The 10338-nt window shown below is 34.4% G+C and overlaps 1 protein-coding gene across 1 annotated transcript in view; it reads left to right on the top strand.

The window, feature by feature from the left end:
- Positions 1–1843: 1843 nt before the first annotated feature.
- LOC149618374 (QRFP-like peptide receptor) overlaps positions 1844–10338 on the top strand; it is a 28664-nt gene continuing 20169 nt past the window's right edge. Inside the window, exon 1 of the mRNA XM_089853982.1 lies at positions 1844–2159. The gene's annotated coding sequence lies outside the window, so the exon portion shown is untranslated. The remainder of the gene's footprint in view (positions 2160–10338) is intronic.

Below are 10338 nucleotides of genomic sequence, written 5' to 3'. Positions count from 1 at the left end.
AAGTCCATAATCCCGGAGTGGTTTATTGTGATCCGCTTAATGACTATGGCCTTCTGCTAATATTCCTATCTTATGAATTATGTAGCTATTTTATGCATCAATAGATGTTAGTGAATCGGTAACTTGTGCCGTATTGGGCCCTTTTGGTCTGTATTTCATTAATAAAATTCAGGGTAGTCACTGTATTCTATTCTCTTCAGAAAGGACTTGAAAAAAGTCCAATAAGGTGGGTCTAATTCATAGGTTATGATGTATTTGAATGTATGTGTCCCCGTTTCTAAACCATAGCCACTGACATTAATTAGTAAGCTTATAAATAAAAATGATTTTATCATCCAGATTTATGAATATTAATGCAAATTTTTATTTCGAAATATAATACATGTATTTCATTATTTGTATATAACATTTGGTTTTATTAAAGATAAACAATTAAAATGATAGAATAATTTATTGAAATGAATGAAGGTTGCGTCCAGATCCTGAAAAAAAAAAGAACAAATTTCCTGTTATAAACAAATTTTTAGGAGTTTAGAAACATATAAGTCTTAGCATGGATAGGTGTGTGTTCGTGATTGTTCCAATATCCGGATTCTGAAAATAAAATGAAAATAATCAGATTTTCACTTATGAAAAATGCATGTTTGGTCAGATTCGAAAAACACCGAAAATAGCGTGAATTCTTAACCAGTGTACGTGTAGCTATAATTTATAGTGAATTTATATAAAATTATTTATATTTAATATATAGGTACACGTGCGGTTGTAAGTGACGCACGAAATAGATTTTCTCTATAGTTTCCTCGCGATCTTTCAAACCAAACGTTTATCATAAGCTATATTCATTTATCTTAACATTGATAAAAACTATTGAAACCATATAAACCTAATTTGCCTTTCCAAATGTTTAGAAAATCAGCGAAGCAAAGATTTATTTTCTCTCATCACATTTTGTCTGTTATTACGCTCTTACGTACAACCTGAATCAAAATATTTGTTAAAATACCACCCTTAGTATCGTAACAACGACAAGTATGACGCTTAAATTATCATTCCGACGCTTCACCAAGAACCCATATAAATTCTTAGAATGTTCAAAGACAGAATTGATCTCCCCGTTCTGCGTTCTCAGGTTAAACTTTGGTTTCCATTAGCGCCCCACAAAACGCGTCATATTTCCACAGCCTTGCTATACTGTAAAAGTAGTTTATGAACGCTTCAACCTTGAAGGAGAGAGGGATGGAGTCGCAATCCCCATCCCTATAACGTTGACTCTGCACCCCCATCTACGGAACGGCACCGAAGTCATACCCACCATCCTCAGTGGTGTTTAGGTAGGGTCGTACAGTACGCAATCGAAAAGGATGCCCCCTCTGTCCTAAAAATAGTAGCTAGCTCTCATACAAATACAACCTTAACGACAGGTAAAATTAAGCAATAAGTATGCAATAAGTATGGCACTATCTATAGTTCGAGAACGAAGCGAAAATTCACACCATTCGGTGCAGTCCATATTCCTATTTAGTCTGTACCAAAATCTCACCAGGCGTCGCATTACGAGAGTCTATGGCGTTTCAACTACGTCACTTCATGACTAGCTCTCATGCAGTGACAAACTTATGGAATATATCTTATGAACTTATGCTTACCTTTCAATCGATTTTTCAAAATTATTCAAGATGGAAGTATAAATATAAATATAATTTAAATTAGATTAAATTATGTTAACCAAACCCTGATTTTTAAACCGCAACAATTGTTAATAACTTACCTGAAAACTTAAATGTTTGGTGATTTATCCACCAGAGGACGCCACACGCAACAGGGGACGAACTCGATTAAAATAGACCACTGGCGGAGAGTTTTGGGAGTTTGTTTGGAGACTCCTTTCGAACTTTGGAATCAGTTGTGGCGCCATGCTCAAAATCGTGCGTGCTCAGTTCTGTGATGCTTTCGACTCCAAATCAGAAAATGAAACGGTTATCTTCAGTTAATAAGATTACAACAGTTAGGTCTAACTATACGACGACTTTTGTTCGAGTTACCATTGGTTTTTGAATATTTCAAGCAACTCCAGCTGAGGATTATTTACAAGAAGATAGAATACTTTAAAGAATGTGATTCAATGTGGGGAAAAAACATTTCTTAAACAAAATAAGGTTTGTTGGTTTTATTTTTTGAATGTTTACACATTAACACTTGTCTTACTTGAAGTTGAAAACACAAGTTTAACGAATAAACCAAGTATTAAAAACAGCGACTTTTTTTAATAAATTAAAACATATTATATTTTGGTTCGTTAATATTAAACATCTAAACTAAACAATCATGCTTTTAAACATATTGAGTTATTATCTAGTTTAAACAATATTGGTTTTAAACACACTGATTAGTTCTCCAATTTAAACAATATTGGTTTTAAAAACATTGAATAATTCTCCAATATAAACAACATTGGTTTTAAACACATTGATTAGTTTTCTAATTTAAACAACATTGGTTTTAAACACATTGATTAGTTTTCTAATTTAAACAACATTGGTTTTAAACACATTGATTAGTTTTCTAATTTAAACAACATTGGTTTTAAACACAGTAAATAATTCTCCAATAAAAACAATATTGGTTTTAAAAACATTAAATAATTCTCTAATAAAAACAATATTGATTTTAAACACATTAAATAATTCTCTAATTTAAACAATATTGGTTTTAAACACAATGAATGATTCTCTAATCTAAACAATAATTAATACTACAAATAATATTAATTTTAAATTGCAATTAACATATAATTATATCATAAGTTTATAAGATATGTTCCATAAGTATGTCACTACCCATACTTCGTAATGTTAAAGGTTTAATGAGAGCTAGTTCAAGAACGACGTGAGAATTGACTACACTCGGTTTTGCAGTCCATCCTCCTCTTTAGTCTGCACTAAGCCTTTGACAGGGCCTCACTAGGCGTCGCTTTACGAGAATCTATGACGTTTCACCTACGTCACTTCATGACAAGCTCTCATTAACGAGTGACACACTTATGGAACATGTCTTATAAACTTATGTTATATCGATATTAACTATAAGTTCAAATTGAACTATAATAATTTTTTTCTTTAAATATTCACAATCTACCACTTTTAAGTATTTAACCAATTAAAATTGAACAAACTGATTAAGATACATGCATCTAATTTCTTACTGAAAAAAGACACCGCATTTATTTCTAAAGAGCTTTGAACAAGAAATTCGATACATTTATATAAAGAACTCCGCTTCAGTCAATTAAATTTCCACCAGGTGATCTCACCACCCCACACACAAAAAAACGTCTTTTTTTAACTTTTTCAATCGCATTTGAAACTCTCGATTCATCTTACAAGAAAGCCGAAGAAAGTTTTTAAAGGTGCAATCATAAAAAGCAGAAATAAATATAGATTTAAGGTGCACACCTAGCGGTTACCAGCGACTTTGATCGCGTACAATTAGTACCTAATCTTAAAATATCATAAGTTTATAAGATATGTTCCGTTCCATACGTTTGTTAATCTCTGGTAACTTAGAAACTGGAGCTTGTAATTTTGAAGTGATTGAAGTAGGGAGGTCATAGATTCAGGGTAAAGCGACATACGCCTGGTGAGTGAGGTGGCGCTGCTGTCAAATTTGGGTAACTTAGTAAGTTCAGACTAGATAAGACCTAGATGGAACTTGGTCCTGAATGCAAAAGCTTAGATTATTATTATTATTATTATTATTATTATTATTAATTGGCCACCACCACCGAGTGTAGTTAGGACTTCAACTGACTCGCTTAATTGTCGTTCTCCTTCTCGAACTAGTTATTTCGAGTACTGTAAGTACCCCTGACTTTTGAAACCAGGGTCTATTGAAGTCTATATTTCTGATATCTATGAGTTCTTACAAGAAAGAAGCAAAAGTTACAGAGATAAATTTCATTGAGTGAATCTTTACATTACAAAAGAAAGAAAGAAAAAGAATCGCTCGGTTTAGTCTTTATATCTTTTCGAAATCAATGAGAGATTGATTTCACCAGAATTTCCTCTCCTTTCAATTATTTTACAGGAAGTTACTTACAAAGAACATAAGTAAAATAATCATCCACTAAGTTTACAACTTCATATGTGTTAGTATTATGAAACATTAAGTAGTATTTATTCTACTCGTGTAGTACGTCAATTAAATTACAATGATGTAGTTGGTTACAAAGCCCGATGAGAAGTGTCGCATTAAGATAAATAGCTCGATTATATACCGTTACAGGTGGTGCTACATCGCATGGTCTAAACCTCTGATAGACTAGATAACGTAAATAGACTAATTAGATCATAGATCAGACTCTCAATCATAGAGTAATGACTACATCTATAATAGTTAGCAGTATCAATCAGGGTTCGAGAAATCTTCTATATCTATCTATTACCATTCCTCGATTTTGGAGTGTTATAATAACTCTGTTTCTATAAAATATACAGGGATTTCCTTTGAGTATGTTATAGCCCTATTTCTCCTCTTTCCAACGATACCTAATATTTGGGGGTTACAATAATCAGGGCCCGAGTAATTAAGCAAAATGTTCGTGAACGTCCTCTCCATAGGATTAACTATATCTTTTAACTCTGGTTCTATAAGATATTCAGGAAGTCCTTTAAGTATGTTATAGCCCTATTTCTCCTCTTTCTAGCGATACCTAATACTTGGAGGTTAAAATAATCAGGGCTCGAGTAATTAAGGAAAATATTCATAAACGTCCTCTCCATAGGACTACTTACACGACACTTTTAGCTCTGGTTCCATAAGCGATACAGCGAAGTCCTTCGAGTATGTCATAGTCCTATTTCTCCCCTTTCCAATGATACTAGAAACATCAGGCTACAAGAAATAGAATTCAAGTAAATAATTAAAATCAATATCCAATACAAAATATATAACGAAACTCTTGATTAACAATATAAGTGAAAACCCTTTTTACTCTTAAAAAAAAAACAAAGCCACAAAAGTTAATTAAATTGACCCAATACCAAGCAATCTTTGAGGTTTTTATATTATTAATACGGTAGTTCATTAGTTGGTTCAAATAGCGTTGCTTACAAAGTTAGACAAGGCTGAGGTTTAAGCCTTTTATCCGTCGTCTCGTACGCTATAGAAAAACTCATTTCCTCCTCGTTGAATTATTCACAATGAAGACCGAAAAAAAGGCTGTGAGTCTCCGAAAGCAATCAAACAACGAAACGGGACTCATCACCGACTTGTCTCCCGCTTCTGTGTTAAGTCTTAACACTCCTTGAAACGAACAGTAACAAACTAAAACTGTACGAAACTCCAAAAGGATGGATGGATGAATGGTCCCTTTTCATGAACTAATGGAATAGGGACGGGTCCCCGAACCAGAACGGTTTTGAATTTAGTTCCATGTTGAAGTCACTCTTATTGGTTTTTGGACTAGTAAGTAATCTTTAAAATAGGCTAGAAGACCTAGCCCTAACCCAAACCCCCAACTAAACCTAACCCAAAACTAACATAAGCCTAACCCAAAACTAACATAAGCCTAACCCAAAACTAACATAAGCCTAACCCAAAACTAACATAAGCCTAACCCAAAACTAACATAAGCCTAACCCAAAACTAACATAAGCCAAACCCAAAACTAACATAAGCCAAACCCAAAACTAACATAAGCCAAACCCAAAACTAACATAAGCCAAACCCAAAACTAACATAAGCCAAACCCAAAACTAACATAAGCCAAACCCTAAACTAACATAAGCCAAACCCTAAACTAACATAAGCCTAACCCTAAACTAACATAAGCCTAACCTAAACTAACATAAGCCTAACCCTAAACTAACATAAGCCAAACCCAAAACTAACATAAGCCAAACCCAAAACTAACATAAGCCAAACCCAAAACTAACATAAGCCAAACCCAAAACTAACATAAGCCAAACCCTAAACTAACATAAGCCTAACCCTAAACTAACATAAGCCTAACCCTAAACCTAAGCCTAAACAAACATATTTGCAAGCTCTGCCAATTGATAGAGAAATTTCACGTGATCCTGACACACTATCATTAAGAAATGCTTCTGATGGAACAATATATCAATTCAATGCCTTATCACCAGGAAATAATATTTAAATTCATATTGTCGCAAATTAAGGAAATCCGTTTCGAAGAAAATGTTAATTAGTTTCTTCCAATTATAACGTCTTCGTCTATAATTAAAACTAATTGACCTTCAAGTGTATTGAAGTGTTTCGTTAACTACCACCAGGGATCAAGCATGGGGATTAAGTGTTAGCGTTTCCGGTTCACGTTTTATTAGTCCATGGCACAGCAACTAAAGCAAAAGAAGAAATGTCTAGCTTAAGTAAAGACTGTTCGTATTCAACCGGTACTTTTTCCTTCCTTCAATCTCCACGAACCTAAGGTAAATTGATGGTCAATTCTTATCGGGTGACCGAACGCGATAAATCAAAGTTGGATGACCATTAGACAATTAGACCGTAAGGGAATAATTAGGGTAAACGTTAATTGAACTTTCACCCCCTTTTCATTGATTGCGGTTTAAACTATTCAAGAGTTCATTAGGTTAACCACATTCAAGGGACCAAAAGGGACAAAATTAAGGTTGGATTTGAATGGTTTATGGCTATAGACTCGAGAATTGACTACACGCGGTATTGCAGTCATCTTCCTATTTCGTTCATAAGATATGTTCCATAAGTATGAATGGCACTACCTATACTAGTTCGTAATGCAACTGAGAGACTTACAGTTCTCGAGATAAGTAGTTCGAGAAGGAGAACGACAATTAAGCGAGTCAATTGAAGTCCTAACTACACTCGGTGCAGGTGGTTAATTAATTTTGCAGCTAGGACCAAGTTCCATCTAGGTCCTATTTAGTCTGAACTTACTAAGTCCCCAAATTTGACAGCAGCACCCCACTCACCAGGAGTATGTCGCTTTACCCTGAATCTATGACCTCCCTACTTCAATCACTTCAAAGTTACAAGCTCCAGTTTCTAAGTTACCAGAATTTACAAACTTATGGATGGAACATATCTTATGAACTTATGATATATATTACCAGTGGAACCATTTCTCGGCAACATAGCCAGGAATTTCATTTCACTATAATAGTACTAGACCCTAATTTACAATTCAGAAAGTGTTAAAAGCGAAGATGCCTTCTGCATTTGTATAGATAAGAAAAAGTCGTAATAAAAACCCCCATCTTCTAAGAAAAAGTAGATAGATTGGCAAATAGAAAAAGGCTTTAAAACTATTTCTTCGTCGTTCTAAGGGAATATCCTGTTTTCTAGAAGGAGAGATGAGATGGAGTTGTAAACTAAATAATACCTAGTAGCCTCTGTACCCTATCCATCTACTGATGGACAATCAACGAACGAAGTCTTCCCAGCATCCTCAGTTTCGAATTCGTTTTGATAGGGGCTGTACTGGTACGAAATGGCGCTAGGTGGCAGCACTTAACAATCCCCTATTAAAGGGTAAAGGCGTGCACGAGGTGCTCTGAGAGACTTTCAATGCCTTACATACACTTCTACTCCATCGCATCTTTCTCATCCAAGCTGTTTGCATCTAGCTCCCTCACTCCCAAAGATGTTTAAATCTTACTCCATCTGGACCGTTACTTTTATATTTACGAACCTTTAGTAAAGACACCTTGAACCATTGGAAATAAATAAATTATAAAAAAAAGTAGGGCTACCAAATCAAACAGAACTTTCAAAAGTTGAAACCCTTGTTTTCAATGTTTTGTTTGTTAGATTTTATGTAAACATTAAAAGGTTTTATTTTTTAAAACATTTTCAGCACATTTTGGGTGACAAAGAATCAAAGAAACCTTTATTTGGTTTTAATTTAAGGAAATTTCCGGTATTTTCTAGTTTTTAAATGCCGCCACCAAACTTAGGCAGAATAGAAAGTCAAATGAATTGGTAAACTTCGTTTTTAACCTTTGAACCTTTCTTATTTCGAAGAGTGTTTCTTTATATCACAAAGAAACCCTTTTTTGAAGCAAATTTCCGGTATTTTCTTATTTCTAATTGTCTCCAAACCTAAACAGAATTGAGAACCAAAGCAAATGAGCAAACTTGTTTTTGACCTTTAACCTTTCTGATGTTGAAGAGTGTTTCTATTGGGCAAAATATATCACAAAAATCTTTGCTTTAAATATAAGCAATTTTAGGTTCCTTTCTAATCTCTAATTGTGGCAAAAACTAGAGCTATAGCAATTAGTAAACTTGTTTTTGACCTTTTAACCTTTCTGATTTCAAAGACTGCTTCTATTGCGTAAAATACGTATCAAGTATCAGCAGTATATACCCCTAAAACATACAAAATCAACCCCAAAGAAACCAATAACTGCCATTATAGTTACTTTAAGAATCTCAACAAAACTTTAGCTATTCGAAAAAGTTAATAAAACTTCGTTGCATGCTTAAACTTTTTCAAACAAAGTCTTAGCTCTTAAAAACTCATTGGTCACTAGTTAAATGAGGCTAGAAGAGAGTCGATCAGATTTCAATCTCATCAGGAATTCATACAGCTACTTGGAATCATTGTGTATCCACCATTTTAATTTCTCAGCGCTTTGTGGGAGGGGCTAGCTAGACTAATCAATATATATGACGAATTTTACCTATATCAAATTAATAATCTATCTCACTTTCTGTTGCACCTTACGCCTGGCGTTGCTACCAACCAATGAAACAACACATAGAAAAGACGCCATCATAATTATGACCTTGGCTTGACGTGTAGTAAGTTCTCAAGCCCGGTATGTATACCCACAAACCCGAATTCATAGAAATAAACACGGAACACAATAATTCCTAGTACCTGTATGTATTCCTAATCTTATATTGCAAGCAAAATGCGCTTAAGTTGGGCTTAAAAACTATTTAAAGATACGTTGTTTTGAAGTTACATACCAACTCTACTCGACTGGACTGACTTTGATGTAATGAAGCGAAAAAGTCAACCAAAATTTTCTTTTTTCTACCTTAGGAACTTCTTGAATTTATCTGACAGGTCAAGCCAGGGTTTAAGTATATCTTCTTTTAGCAATTTTCCGATCAAAGGACTTTGCAAAAATTTGCTTCATCTACGTTTTTACTCGTTTGCCACTTATATTTATGGCATATTTTAACTTATTTTTGAACTAAAGAGTGAGCCCTTCCAAAGGCTTCCATAGATTAAGGGCGACCCTTCAATGGATTAAGGGCGAGGCATAAGCCTTCTGACATTTCTGTCAATTTTTGTACATCCAAAAAATATATGTTTTAAGAGGCCTTATGCAAATTTTAGGGCTGTAAGAGTTTGAAGGAAAAACTACTTGAGTCCCGGCTCGAGAAAAGCGTGCCTATTTAGTTGATAATATTAAAATAAAAAAACGTTGCTAAATGATTAAATTCATTGCACGTTATGATAATAAATTATTTTTTAAAGGTCAGGGGGGTCAGCCAAAAAATTTAATTCCTTATAGGAAAAATGGGAATTAATTTTTTCAGCAATTATAGGATTATATAGGAGAGAAAAACATGTGTTTTTATAGGAAATATAGGACTAAAAATTATGATCATAGCAGGGATAGATTTAATTTTAGAAGTAGGAATGGAGAACAGAGTAATTAATATCTGGGCGCGCGTCAAAATCCCGGACGGACCCCCTTCCACGGGACGGAGGGGGGGGGGTATGAAAGAAGAGGTGGCCGGGTCATAGCGACAGAGGTAAAAAGGAATTACGTCACTATTTTTCGCCGTCCCCGTCAGCAACGTCATCAAAACGTAGTTTAAGTGAGCAGCCAATAAGATAATTTAAACTTTTCGTTACATTACGTGTTGGAGGGAGGGGCTTTATACTATACTGGGTGGGCTATGAGTCGGAATAACAAGTAAATACTAACCGTTCCGTTCTCCATTCCTACTTCTAAAATTAAATCTATCCCTGATTGAACATAAACATGGTCTGAGTACAGAAAGCAAAACACCTTCACGCACTCAAAACAACGGAAATGCATTTACCAAAACACACTCTAGGTTTCATTTATCGAGAAAATCAATTTTTACAGTATGAAATCGGTCTCGGAATTCTTTATTTCACGACTGTGTTTTATTCTTTAAGCGGCGTGATTATTGAGCAGTAGGGTTCGTGATTCTGCATTCTTAATTTCTAACTTATAACCAAAAGGAATTTAAGTTTAACAATGGCGAACGATAACCAAGACGAAAATGAAGGTATCGTATATTACTTGCTACAATTAAGGTGCATGGTCAAACATTAGACCAGGC

The sequence above is a fragment of the Phalangium opilio genome, unplaced genomic scaffold, assembly GCF_054372755.1.
Source record: "Phalangium opilio isolate 3A_F unplaced genomic scaffold, DU_Popi_V2 ptg000209l_1, whole genome shotgun sequence".
NCBI lineage: Eukaryota > Metazoa > Arthropoda > Arachnida > Opiliones > Phalangiidae > Phalangium > Phalangium opilio.
Note: the sequence above shows the minus strand (reverse complement) of the source record. Positions and strands in the feature narration are given on the sequence as shown.